This window comes from Sinohyriopsis cumingii, chromosome 1, assembly GCF_028554795.1.
Source record: "Sinohyriopsis cumingii isolate HCF-2022 chromosome 1, ASM2855479v2, whole genome shotgun sequence".
Taxonomy (NCBI): Eukaryota; Metazoa; Mollusca; class Bivalvia; order Unionida; family Unionidae; genus Sinohyriopsis; species Sinohyriopsis cumingii.
In genome coordinates, this window is record NC_142961.1 from 54,367,767 (window position 1) to 54,382,300 (window position 14,534).

Consider the following 14,534-nt stretch of genomic DNA (forward strand, 5'->3'; position numbering starts at 1 on the left):
AAATAGAGCCATTAATGAATTTTGTTGAAGTCCACCAGTCATCGATATTAAACTGGTTGACATAAAAACAATTACCGACAGTGTAGTGTATACGGCTGCATCTGGATCAACTCTATGATCACCACTTAATGAATCCATTAAACAGCACACTGAGGTTACCGGGTTATACAGATTATCAGTACTTGGTACTACGACATTTACGATATCCACCACAATACGACGGCGTCTTCCAATTAACCAGTTAGTTATGTTGGATCAAAACGACGAGGAAACATTCGTGGTGGAACCTGAAGAAAAAGGCAACCCCGTGTTGCATTATTGGTGTCTTGAAATATTCGCTAAACTACTACCTACTTAACATATGATGAACCCCCAATCGACGTTCAACGTTTTAGATACAATCAAGCACGTAAATGGCAAACAAAATTAAAGAATATTGTTGACAGTAAAAGTAAAAAAATAGCGCTGGTTTGTATTTGTCGTTGAAATAATTGTGTATTTGGCATCCGCTGTTATCGCTGGAACAGGCGTATTGCTATCACGAATAACAATGACATCACCAGCAATTACAACAATTTGTGTTTCAGCTGCAACAACAATTGCTGGTGTTCTTAATATCATCGCGAAAAATATCTACGTGTGCAAATACAAAACTACATGAGTATACAATAAAGTTGCACGCAGCGACGATAGCCTACTCCAAATTATCTTCGTTGATATCATCAAAAATTAGTGATGGAATAATATCAGATACTGAGTTCACAGAAATGATTAAGATTTATAACGAGGCAATGACTGTGTAAGAATCTACGTCCGATTTAGAAAATCGTGATTTAAAATCCTCCTTTAAATTTCTAATCTAATTTTTTTAACTGCGCGTGAGACTTACGAATTTTTCTAAAGTTCTGTATCTTTCACTGTCGCCAAGGATTGAAACATTGACTGTTGAATTAGCTTAATCAATATGTATTCTGCTGGTAGTGTATATCTATATTCAATTTTTCGTAGTTGTAGTGATTTAAAATCCCAAATAATTTTCTCAGTATTTAATTCAGATATTTTTATACCGTCATGTTTTAATTTTTTAATTGCGGAACTAATGGCATTAATATTTTCATAGTTCATTATACAATAAATATATAATTAAATTATATTCCTCAATCATGACGATATACAATTGTGTAATATAGCGCAAAAATAGCCCACAGATTACTAAATAAATATTTTACTTACCTGTTAACACCCACGAATGCACTTCCAGACTGACACCACGAAGAATTCTGGGCCACCTGCGCACAATGTTCTAGAATAACTAATTAAATTCCAGAATAATATAATACTTGGCTGAGTTTTCCGATTAATAGAATCACAAACTAATTGAATTCGAAATCTGACAGTTTTCAAACTAATTGAATTTCAAAACTAATAGAATTCCAAAACCTACAAATCACGTGATTGAGTTTTTCTGGAACATTTTGTGTATGCCTGATGACTATAAAAGACACCCAGAATTTTTCTATCCCAGTCAGTCTGGAAGTGTATTCGTGGGAGTGAACAGGTAAGTAAAACATTTTCTTGAACTTGTTATGATAATTGTCACACAGACATTTAAATTATTGTATATTAGTACTGAATAATGACACAAAAAATAATATTACGCAGTAACAAGCGGGGTAACTACTTAATTGCTATATCGGAAAGAGCCTTGCTTGACAGAGTTATCTCCCTTCATAATTCTTACTATATACAATAATGAAATGTTATATTTTGTTTATATTTCCTTGAAAATGCTGATTTGGTTATATTATTTGAGACAAAGAGTATTGAACGGCATCAAATATCAAAATATTTGCCAGCTGCATATGTCGATGGAAATAATATTTCTTTGCTTGTCTCTACATCTGGCGCTCTTATCATTACGGCCAGAATTCCCAAATTTGTTGTTTTGACTGTGTAATAGCTCGTAAATTACCCAATGAATTATCGAGTTTCCTGCCATTGATAGGATCAATCACAACACCGTCTTCGATTATCCCGTGGAAACATTCATAGAAAAATTTATGAGATAATTTTCTACCCCCAGCAGTAATTCTGAGATAACCAGTATTAATGACATTACCGACTTTTTTTTTAGTCGACAGTGCCTGATGATACCATCACGAGATGCTTTATAATCCTTGATGATAGGAGGATGTTTTACAAATTCATTTTGCTCTATTAAATATAATAATATTATTTGTCTAAATATTTGTTTTGAAAAATCTGGCGAGATAATCTTTAGCATTTTGTATGACATTGTCATTATTGTCAGTGTTAGTTTTTATTATAATGTCGTTTCAGCTCTCTGTATTATTTACAACCACATCGCACACACAACTATGTTTCTCCTCTAACCCCAATACCACACTTCAAACACGGTTTTGGTTCTAGACTTCCGCGACGAACGCTTTGTAGGTGAAGTCCACATGATACGTTTAAGAAAGCTTTGTTAAAGAGAGTTGTAGAACGTATCATAAGCAATTTGCATTTATGCTTTGTTTGAATACATACATACATACATATATATATATATATATATATATATATATATATATATATATATATATATATATATATATATATATATATATATATATATATATATATATATATATATATATATATATATATATATATATATATATATATATATATATATATATATATAAAGATTTATTGCGGAAGTAGACGATACTTGGATTATCCGTGACAAAAGTGACCCTGTCTGTTTTCACACTGGAAATATTGTTACATTAAATAAAAATTCTAAACCAGGAATGTTGACTGGTATTGATAAACCGTATTATGAACGAGCGTATCCAGTGACTGTAGTTATTTATGCAGTTTATCCGATAAATGATAAACCTATCGTTCATGATCTCAAACCAATGAAATTTTCGAAGATAAATCGTGTAGACGAGCGAATTACAGAACATTTAACAAACGCGATACGTGGAAATAAACTAATGGATCTAAGATGTTAAAAAAATGATTGGGCCGAAACAGTTAAAGATACCGGAGCGTCTGTCAAAGACGTTGCTGAACTTGGAAAGAAACTAACATTGCCAATGATAGTAAAAACAACAACCGAAGAGATTTTGTACGAATCGAAATATAAATCGAAAGGAGCTCCGATACCTGTTATTGATCATAATGAGCATGCGTGGGCGGTGACAATATTTCCTCGAGATAGAACTATTAATATTTTATGAAGGAAATACTTTCGAATTTATTAACCAGATTAGCAAAAGTGATCCTGAATCTGTATGATTGTTCCAAATCTCTGAAGATGATGGTGATCTGATAAGGCCTGATGGAAGTCTTTGTACTGAAGAAAATAGCAGATTTGACCAGTTTGTAAGACCTAACGGTGATATTTATCGAACGGTCTCTTTATACAAAAATAAAAGATCTTGCGTTAAAATAAAACAGCGACTACGAACAGTTACTTTGTAGTTGTTTTACTGTTCTATGTATCGCAACTTATTTCGCCAAAGAAAAAAGCCGAGTCGGTTTGAACTTCTCGATGACGTAATGTCATGTTGTGTCGAATATGGCCATGGTGGAATATGGAATACATAATACAATTGCAGAAATATATCATTTGATCTAGCAGCGTTTTATCCTTGATGTTTTCTTGGAATAGGAGAATGTTGAGAATGTTTTAAAAGATTTGGACATCCAACCCATGAAACGATTCGAGTTTCTGTAAATGAACCCCTATCAGATTTTGACGTAAAGGGGTTTGCACGAATTACATCATTTAAGTTTGCTGAAAATCTTCATCATGTTTGTTATGTCTGGTTTGGTAAACATTTTTCAGAGAAATGTGGGCATCAACAGTATTGTTACGATACATGCTTGATTCAGGAATTGTATTATCATTAACAGTGAGTGAAATATTAATGTTGTATCGTCCACAAAAAAAACAAGTTTGGTTACCAGAAGATAGAAAATCTTTAGATCTACTTGAGGATCCGGATATGACTAACTACGAAAATAAACAAAGGTAGAAAGATAACTGGAAAGTTTACTCAAGGTGTGTTACATAATCATAAACGAACCTGTTGTAGGTTAATTATTGACGATGCTGAATTAGATTTTATCATCGCCGATGCAATAAATAAAAATATATGTATTAGCCGAGAAACAGCCTCCCTGTCAAATGGGACTATATTAGGTACAATTGTGAATTACATTGATGGCGACTCACCACATTATACTCATTTAAAATCTTAGATGCTCGAGTATGTTTCAATAAATCTATTGTCGATGGTGAACAGAATCCCTAAATTAGCCCTTAGAGTAGCGACGGATTCATTTTATATCGATAGGAAACATGCAGATCTGTTAAAAGAACTAAATATCGGTAATGAATCACCATGGGGCGGATGGAGAATTAAAAAAGAACAACTACACGGTTATGATGAAACAGCTGATGTAGAGTGTCAAAAGTATAGTGAAAATATCACCATCGGTATATGATCCTGTTGCTAGACTTAAACAGTTTATCTAAACGGACAAGGTGGATCAGGAAAGACAACACGTGTGATCGAATTATTTCGTCAGAGGTCTTCAAACTCTGTTGATAGGGTTGTATTAACACCTACACATAGACTCACCAGGGAAATGAAAGAGCGAGGGGTATAATCTAATGTTTATCATAGCTTCTTTCGGTGGACTTCTGAACAAATGGGAGAAAAATATATTCCAAAGATTATTATCTGGGATGAAATATATACCGTTTAAGTAGAAACGTTAAAAATGTTTCTTCATTGGTTGTTGACGAAAAATACTGTTGTAATAATGTGTGGTGATCATGGTCAACCGCCACCTTTGTTGGATTTTCTCCACACGAATGGCTGAGGAATTTGGTTGATTATTATGAGGAAATAAATGATGATCATAGAACGCTTGATCCAGAATTAAGAGAGTTTAAGAAATTAATCATACTACAACCAAATAAAATTCAGTGTGAAATAATGCGTGAAATAATTTCAGAAACTCCTATGAACAACTGTTGGAATTTATGGAGACCAGATGATTTGTTTGTTGCAAGTAGAAAGATAGTTCGTGATACACCTCAACAACAATTATTTATGTTACATAAAGAAAAGCTTTAAAATCTACCTGTACCATTGTGTTATCGACCAGCAGATACTCGACGACAAAATATTGAAGTTGATATACCATGATCGTCAGAGAAACACACTCTTGTATTAAATGCTATTGTTTTAGTTCCTGTCAGTGTTGTTGAGAGCGCAGACGATGGACAACACTCCATTGACTCTAGGATATGCTATAACGATTCATTCGTCACAAAGATTAACTATTTCTGATACCAATATCTGGATTGTTGATGATCGTATCGAATAGTCAAATTTAGTTTATCTCACAGTGTCTCGAGTCAGAAGAATATCTCAGCTGCGGAGGGTTATCATATACTTCACAGAAAAAAATATTAAAACTGCTAGCAATAGCGATGCTCTAGTAAGAAAAAAATAAACTGGTTATAAACAGTGTGACAAACAAAATAAGTGCGACTTTGATCACGACGATGCATTTATCGTGACATTGTAACAACGACAGAATAATCATTGTGCGAGCTGTAACACAGTAAGGTGGCAGTATTCGAATAATAATCCAAGACAATTTACCGTAGACAGAATTAATAGTAGTCTTGGTCACGCACGCGAAAATGTGATGCTGACCTGTCTTGAGTGTAATTGACGTCGAGGCAATAGTTGAAAAAGGTGAATGCGGTGGTAATTGTGTATTCTTAGGAATTACTTGCAATTGTTCATGTGCAAATCCACGTTGAGGAGCAGTTGAATCAAATCTGTAGATTGCAGGTCTACCCGTGGATCTTACCACGCTGTAAATTGTATGCGTCGTCACACCCAAATAGGAACAGTCGATCTTTTTTTACCACCGTCATGTTCACCAGGTTCTTATAAATACCTCACAGTCACATTACCTAGTACTGGTCGTTTTGAAAAGGAGTCATGTCGTTGTATTGATATAATTTTGTGTGATTGCATTGATAGGTTTCATAGAAATTGTACGAGTAATTTCATTATTTAAAGCAGCTATCACACTTGGTAGTCTTGCGAACCAATCACGACATCTCTTGTCTTTCTGAATTATTTCCTTCGCATACTGATATCCAGAGACCTCCATGTCCATATTGAACACATGAGCGTCAGATAACTTCAAGAACGTCTCGAGGTGTTGGTCGCCATGAATTGTTCTGCCGGCAAAAGTGCGTAACGATAGATAGCAAAATAATTATTCAGTAATTCATTTATAATATCTGTGTCGGCCGTGTATTTTAGGGTAACCTACGTCTTTTGATCATTAAGCGATTCAATACGATAAAGTTCACCAGACGGTAGCATGAATTGATCAAATCCATGATTGTTGTTGGATTGCAAGCAATCGGACTGTGCACAATCCGCACTCTCAAACCACACCGTCACAGGTTTGTGCTTACTGATATTATAGGTACACTCAAGAACATCATCGCAGTAATATCTAACCTTTGTTTCTCGTGGAAATATTGTTATACTTGAAGTCAATACTTAAGCGTTGTGGTCAATTATTACTAAATGAGAACTCCTCGATTGATTCTTCGCTGTGCTCAATTGCTTATTTGTCATTGTTCTTACCTCTATTGGGGATCGTAATTTCTTTTCCAGCACAGCGATATCACTTATCGTGGCTCCATTTTCTCTGACGCCGTCCGCCCATTTACTCATAATGCGTTCATGAAGTGTTCTGTGATTCTATGAACTACAAATTTGAGAATGACATTGACCTTCCTCATCGATTGAAGAGCATCAATATTGGGTTCATTTAACGGATAAATCGCGTAAGCAACTGCTGTCACGGGATATGCACGCTCATAATGGTCTGTCAATATCAGTTAGCAGTTCTGTCTAATCTGACAACGTCCTGAGAGAGTTGTGATTCATGACAGGGTCATGTTTATCACGGATAATCTAGTTATTTGAGCGTCCTCCCGACGACAACGTCGCCAGTGAGAATGTCACCGATGGGAAGATTAATTTTATTTTTTAAAATTATCATTGTCCGTAGATCGCTGACAATCCCGCTAGATAATCAATGATTGTCGCTGCTCGCTAGTCGTTCATAGTAGCATAAATGTACCATTTTGCTTAATTCTGAACGTCGACCACACATGCGCTGCATCATCACCCCTGAACTCGTTCTTGGCCCTACTAATATAATATAGAAATTTGGATTTAAAACTTCCAATTTGGTACTCGCAGATCGATCCCGCGCTTGGTTAATTTGTCAAGATCGAACCTGGATCACCAAGGCTTCATCGCAGATGATCTTGCAACTCCTCCATTATATAATATACAATGACTTCAGGAGCAAAACATAACTGCAATAAGCTGATGATTGGAGTATCAACCCCTTGTTGGTGTGAGAGGTAAACAAAATATTTGCGTAGCATCAGCAGCCAGAAGATAAAGAGCGCTGAAACAGTATTTATGAGTGTTTTAATCGCTTGGTCAGCGACGGTTATGACGTCAATCCCATTGGCGGCATTCCACGTAATAATTCTTTACAAAATCTTGAAGTTTTACGCAGTGGCAAAAATAGTAAGCCAAAATTGTAAGAAAGGTGAAACGAGGTGGGGGAGAGGTATCCACAGACATGTGAAGAAATATTATTTCCATCAACGATCTCAGCTGACAGACATTCTGGTCTTTCCTAAGCTTCAGTACGACGTGTTGCAGATGGCATAATTAACTGAACACGATTGAAGTATACTCAGAAAATAAGATTTCAATATCTCGCGCAGAACGCGGAATGTGAAACATAGCTAGCGATTCCCAACGGGAAGGACTATAAACAGCACGACATGTGTGAAAATAGTGTAAATACAAACTCACTGCCAAGTAGAATTTCCATCAAGCTAAAAAGATATGTTAATATGTCGCAGACCATTATCAAAGGCAGTACAATTTCGTATTTAAGGGAGATAACTCTGTAGGGATTAAAGTCCCTTACTAAACCGACGACACCGAACGTATTCAAGCCACGCGCACGAATTTTACAACCACTGATGAGATAGAGAGCACGACAACATGTTCTAATGTTTTTCTGTCTGCGTTTTTTTTATACACATACACGGAAAACTATGTATTTTTGGCTTTCGTGTCCAATTTTAAACATGTGTTGAAATAAATGTGTCCTGAAAAATAATAATAAGACTTGTCTGTCTTCGTGTCAAAAGTGGCATTCCCTGCAATATGGCTACCTCTGCTCTCTTTGTTCCCTCTTCCTCCACTTTCAAAGTCTTCGAGGAAAACTTAGATCATGCCAGTTGGGAGGTCTTTTATCTTCGTCCTCCCATAACATGTTAATTGTTAGACCGAGCGGTTCAGGCAGAACCGAATTTATCAAACGTTTGATCGAACATAAGTATCATTTGATCGATCGTCCATCTCAACGAATCGTGTGGTGTTCCAAAGAGTGGCAACCAGCGTACAGCCTCCTTCCAGAAAGTCAAGGCAATGACATCGTTTTTGTGGAAGGCATTCCTGACGAAGACGACATGATCGTGTATAACCCCAGTCAAACTCATCTGGTCATCTTCGACATGTTAGGAAAAGACAAATATGAAATTAAACTGTGGTTTACGCGCAAAGGGCATCATCTTAATGCCAGTGTTATTTACATCACCCAAACTTTTTTCAACAAAGTAAAACCCATCGTACCATCAGTCTCAATGCTCATTACGTGGTCTTGTTTAAAAGTCCTAGAGATGAATCGCAAGTGCAAATGTTCGTCAAATTGTTAGAAACGCCTTGGCTGACTCATGCGTACGACAATGCCACACAAACCCTACATGCATATTTATTAGTGGAAATAAAACACTCCCAACTATTTGCGATTTTGTACCCATTTGTTTCACCACTGGTGCAAAGAACGAGGGCTTGTCGTGTACACGTCCCCATCGTCGACATAACAACAACAACAACTGGTGCTAAGACGGAGGGCCTGTCGTGTACAACGTCCCCGTTAACGTAACACAAAATCTATACAAACCGCGGTCACTTTTAGTGCGTCTCACACATCGTCAACATGACGTTCCTTTCAGTCTTATCCTCCCGTCAAATTCAGTCGTGCCTTGTACGGCATCAGCCGAGAAAAAAACGCACACATACGTGCTCATGCCTTAAAATCCAGCATCAGCCGAGAAAAAAAACGCACACATACGTGCTCATGCCTTAAAATCCAGTCTCAAAGAAGTCTTGCGATAACACTGGTCAACAGTGAAATCATTACTGACTTGAAACGGCCCTAATCTGTAGTATTTTGGTGTGCCGAACACGAATATAACCGTGAAAAATTTGTATTGGCTCTCGTTTTGAAGATATTCATATACCTCATTTTCTATGTTTCACTGTGTAAATTTCTCCAGTAGGACTGCAGCAACATCCGGAATAATGATGTAACATTGCATAATACCATCATGCTCACATCATCCACAGTTGATTGCATCATTTTCTGATGCAATGCAATACTAATGCCATGCGGCTGCTGAAGTAAGTTGACGTCAGCAGTGTACTATACATGTGTAGGCCTATTATACTAATGCCAGGCGGCTGCTGAAGCTGACGTAAGCAGTGTACTATATAAAGCCCAATCAGATAGGTTCAGCATTTAAAATATTTTAGACGTTGTGCGAGACAGTTCAAGCTACTGTTACATAAAACTTATTATTTTATCCATTTACGTACAATAAAGAACAGTAATGCCTCGAAAGTGTGTTAATACCGCGGACAATTTTTGCTATATTTGTGGGGAAGTGACATTTGCCAACCAGAAGAAAAGTATCAATTCTCAAGTGAAGAAGGCATATCATCTTTACTTCGGATGCAAGGTTGGTGACCAAGACAAGCCTTGGGCTCCGCATATATGCTGTGCTACATGTACAACACAGCTTTCACAGTGGTTGAATTGCAAAAGGTCATCAATGCCGTTTGCAGTCCCAATGGTGTGGAGAGAGCCAAGCAACCACCTAAATGACTGTTACTTCTGCTTGGTTCCTCCTCTTTCCGGCGGAATAACGAAGCGAAAGAAGTCGAGAATAGTCTACCCAAACATTCCGTCTGCATTGAGACCAGTTCCACATGGTGAGGGACTTCCTATTCCAGAACCTCCAGCAGAATATTCTCTTGATTCATCTGACGAAGACAAAGGTGAGTCGACCTGTTCTTCTCCTGGTCCATCAGCATGCAGTGATCCAGATTTTCACTGTGGTGCATCATCAACCCCACACAGAATAACACAGGAAGAACTAAATGACCTGATTCGTGATTTGGACTTATCAAAGAACAAGGCAGAATTGCTAGGATCAAGACTCCAACAATGGAATCTTCTAGAAGAAGATGTCACAATTACTGCATATCGAAAGCGCCACCAGCAATTGGAGCCTTTCTTCAGAAAGGAAAGTAATCTGATATTCTGTTCCGATATTGAGGGCCTCATGAATGCTTTAAAAATCACTCATGACCCACAAGAATGGAGACTATTTGTGGACTCTTCGAAACTGAGTCTCAAGGCTGTGCTTTTGCACAATGGAAACATTCTTCCATCTATTCCAGTAGCGTATGCTGTCCACATGAAAGAGACATACGATAACTTAAGGCAGCTACTGAATTCCATTGAGTATAACAAGTACAGCTGGCACCTCTGTGGTGATTTGAAGGTAGTTGCCCTTTTAATGGGACTGCAGCAAGGATATACAAAATACATGTGTTTCTTATGCGAGTGGGATAGCCGAGCAAGGGAAATGCACTACATGAGGAAGGAATGGACTCACAGGCAGAATGTAGCCATTGGAGAGAAGAATATCCAACACCCAGCTCTGGTTGAGGCTCAGAAAATCTTGCTACCACCCCTTCACATCAAACTAGGTTTGATGAAGAACTTCGTGAAAGCCATTGACCGGACTTTGCCAGCATTCCGATACCTGCATGAAAAATTCCCTCGACTCAGCGAAGCAAAGATTAAAGAGGGAGTTTTTGTGGGTCCTCAGATTCGAGAGCTTTTCAAAGATGACCGGTTCAACAACTTGCTGGAAGGTGACGCGAAACAAGCATGGAATGCTTTTCACCTAGTTTCTACAAACTTCCTCGGAAATGTTAGGGCAGAAAACTATAAGGAACTAGTAGAAGACATGTTGATGAAGTATAAGAAACTTGGCTGCAATATGTCTCTAAAGATTCACTTCCTTCATTCCCATTTGGATTTCTTTCCTAGCAACTGTGGTATTGTTAGTGATGAACACGGCGAACGTTTTCATCAAGATATCGCAACAATGGAACAAAGATACCAGGGAAAATGGTCCACTACAATGCTGGCTGACTACTGCTGGACACTCCTCAGAGATGCTCCCGAACAGCTGTACAAGAGACAGGCGAAGAAATCTAAGATGTAGTCAATGACTTGATTTTTTATAGGTAGGCTATTACAGTTGACCTTTTACTATTGGAATGCATTTCGTTATGTAAACATTAATTTCTTGCAGATTACAAAAAAACTAGAGCCAATTTTGCAATTTGACTGTCATATTCGTGTTCAGCATATAAAAATTGATAAGAATTGACTAATTTTATTTCAGTAACATGACTTTTGTAAAAATTTGTTGTCCAGTGTAATTTACGGTGACAGCACGTCAATTATTGTAAGGCATCATTCATATCCCTCATCAAAACAAACGCTTTTTTGATATAAACAAAGTAGCCTAGACGAAATTGGCAGATACCTGCATCGACACTCAAACCAGAAAGCAAATCATTTTGAAACCTGGAGGTAGCGGTTCTCTAGATGTCGTCATTCACTCCCTCTTAAAATGGGATCCCAATGCTCCCAAAGTCATCCCTAAGAACAAAGAAACTCCCCGACCCAAACGGACCTAGAAGAAAAAGATCAGTGATGTCAAGACCAGGTCACAGCCTAAGAAAAAGGAAAGTCCTCAGAAAAGAAACTGAAAAGTCGCCCAGAAAATGCCACAGTAAGCAGCTTCATCTTTCGAGAGAAGCACTTCTATCCGGGTGAAACCTTACATTCCCAATCCACGACTAGCAGCGACGGTGATTGAGTCTCCAGTAGCCTCAGGTTCTTCCACTTCCCTGTTGTTGGCGATGCCAGCCAAACTCAATTTAAAACCCGTTCTTCCCCATTTGAAGACCCGTGTCTCCATGAACTTCATCTGCAGCGTTGACACCCTCCTCCTCTTTAATAGCACCGGCAGATGCAGACAAAGTATCTGCTCCCAAAATCAAAGTCTAACACAGATCGGGCATGTTATAGAGTTTGCTGGATTTATCCAAGCAAGAACTGTCCCGATTTAGTCCGTTGCAGACCCCGCCACGCAGCGTGATGCATGTCATCAAGTTGATACGACGTAAAGACAATCAGTGGAGACGCATTGCAGTATAAAAAAGACTTGTGGCAATCGATATGTATCAGTGTGTTTGTGCTACTGAACATACAAATATGTCACCTCAAAGCAGTACACATCATCACCATCGTCATTCTTCTGTCCAAAAAGGAAAAGGAAAAAGAAAAAGACAGTCTCGACGTTGGACCCTGCATCAGAAGAAACGCTTAGCTAACATCGACGTCTACCCCTGAAATGACACAGTCGTTCAAAGAAAACGGGTAGCATCCAAAGGGGAGGATTGTTTGGCGATATAGGAAAAAAAGTCGTCACATTTTTGACGAAGCGATAGACAAAGAGTTTGTTAAAAAGACTGGTTACAGACCCTTCGACCTACTCAAAAAATAAGATAAAAGAGCGTGTGCTAAGTCAGTGTATTTTGTGTGTGGCCTGGAACAAACATAGATGTCACTCACCAGAAGTCATCCCTCTTCTATCCCCAAATGAAAGAAAAGAAAAAGACTGCCTACTCGTTTAGTCAAACATTGGGAAGTGTTGTTCGTTCTATCCAAAATCTCGACCACCCATGTGAAAACAAATAATTCAAACCGTCTCCAAAGATGTCGATACCGGGTGCGAATGTTGTCTGAAAGTCTTGAAAGGAACGGCACCTTTGTCTCCACAACAGAAAGAATGCTTAGCCAAGCATCGACACGTTCATCGTGAAATGGTCAAGAAGAAAATACCCATCCGTCAAAAAAAGAGATGTAAGTACAACTCGGAGGATTTGTGCACCTGTTGCTAGCATCCTTGGTGAAAGGAGTATTGCGGACAATGATTACAGGACTCATGACTCATGACAGGAGCTGCTTCACAAGGGATAGGTAAAAACTGGTAGGATCAAAAAGATAAAAGGGGGACACTGGGGTCTCAGACGTGACCTTTGGAATCTGATGAAAGGACGAAACCTGACCTTAGTACCTTACAAATGATTGATGGAATTCCATTGTTGGCAAGAACAATGGACCCCGCATTTACTTCCTAATCCATCACTAACCGAGATGTCCCAGTTACAACACGAATTGCAATCGTTGATGGATCTCAGCGATTCGTCAGTAAAGGAAAAATCTCAGCCTTCTACTCCAATGGCACGTTGGACACGTAAAGCCGTCTCAGAATCACAACCATGCCGACTCCAATGTAGCATCAATGAAGATTGGGATACTTATTAAAAAAGCAAGTCCTTTTGGAGAATGTGTTAACCAGCATTTACTACGATCCATCCCGGGGCCCCGAGTGGCCGAATGGTCTAAATCGCTCACTGTTCCGGATCACTGCCATCTCACCTCTGTCTGTTTAGGTTCGAGTCCAAGGCTTGGCTAGCGTGGGTAAGTGGGAAAGCCTGCCAGTAGCTTCCTGTGGGTCGGTGGTTCTTCCCTGGGTTTTCCAGGGTTCTTCCTCCACCAGTTATACTGGCCGCCATGTATAGCCTATCTGGTGCTGAAATATGGCGTTAAACCCTAGAACAACTACGATTCATCCCGTCCCGCGGGATACAGAGGAGTTCAGAAATTGCATCCTGCTGCCAAAACCCGACTGAAAAGTGTCCGTTTACCTCAAGTGCAACGATGGTTAAAACAACAAGCCCCGTACACCTTACACAAACGCATTCGATGAATATTTTCCAGAAGCTGCACCAGAGTGGAGGGCATTGATCATCAATGGCAAACCGATTTAGCCGATGTCTCTCATTTCGCCTTTCAATCGTGGCTACAAATATTTGCTCTGCGTCATCAAAGTCTTTTCCAGATTTGCTTGGGTCGTGCCACTGACTTTCAAATCGAGCACTGAGTTAGTGCGAGCTCTCAAACTGGTGTTGACAAAGAGTGGTCGTCATCCTCTTCAATGTCAAACCGACAAAGGTACCGAATTTCTGAACCAAGCTTTCCAAAAAGAATTCAAGAAACGAGACATTCATTTTTTCACCACCGAGAATCCCGAAACAAACCCAGCATCGTGGAACGTTACCAACGCATCCTGAAAGAATGCATGTGGAAATATTGTACGC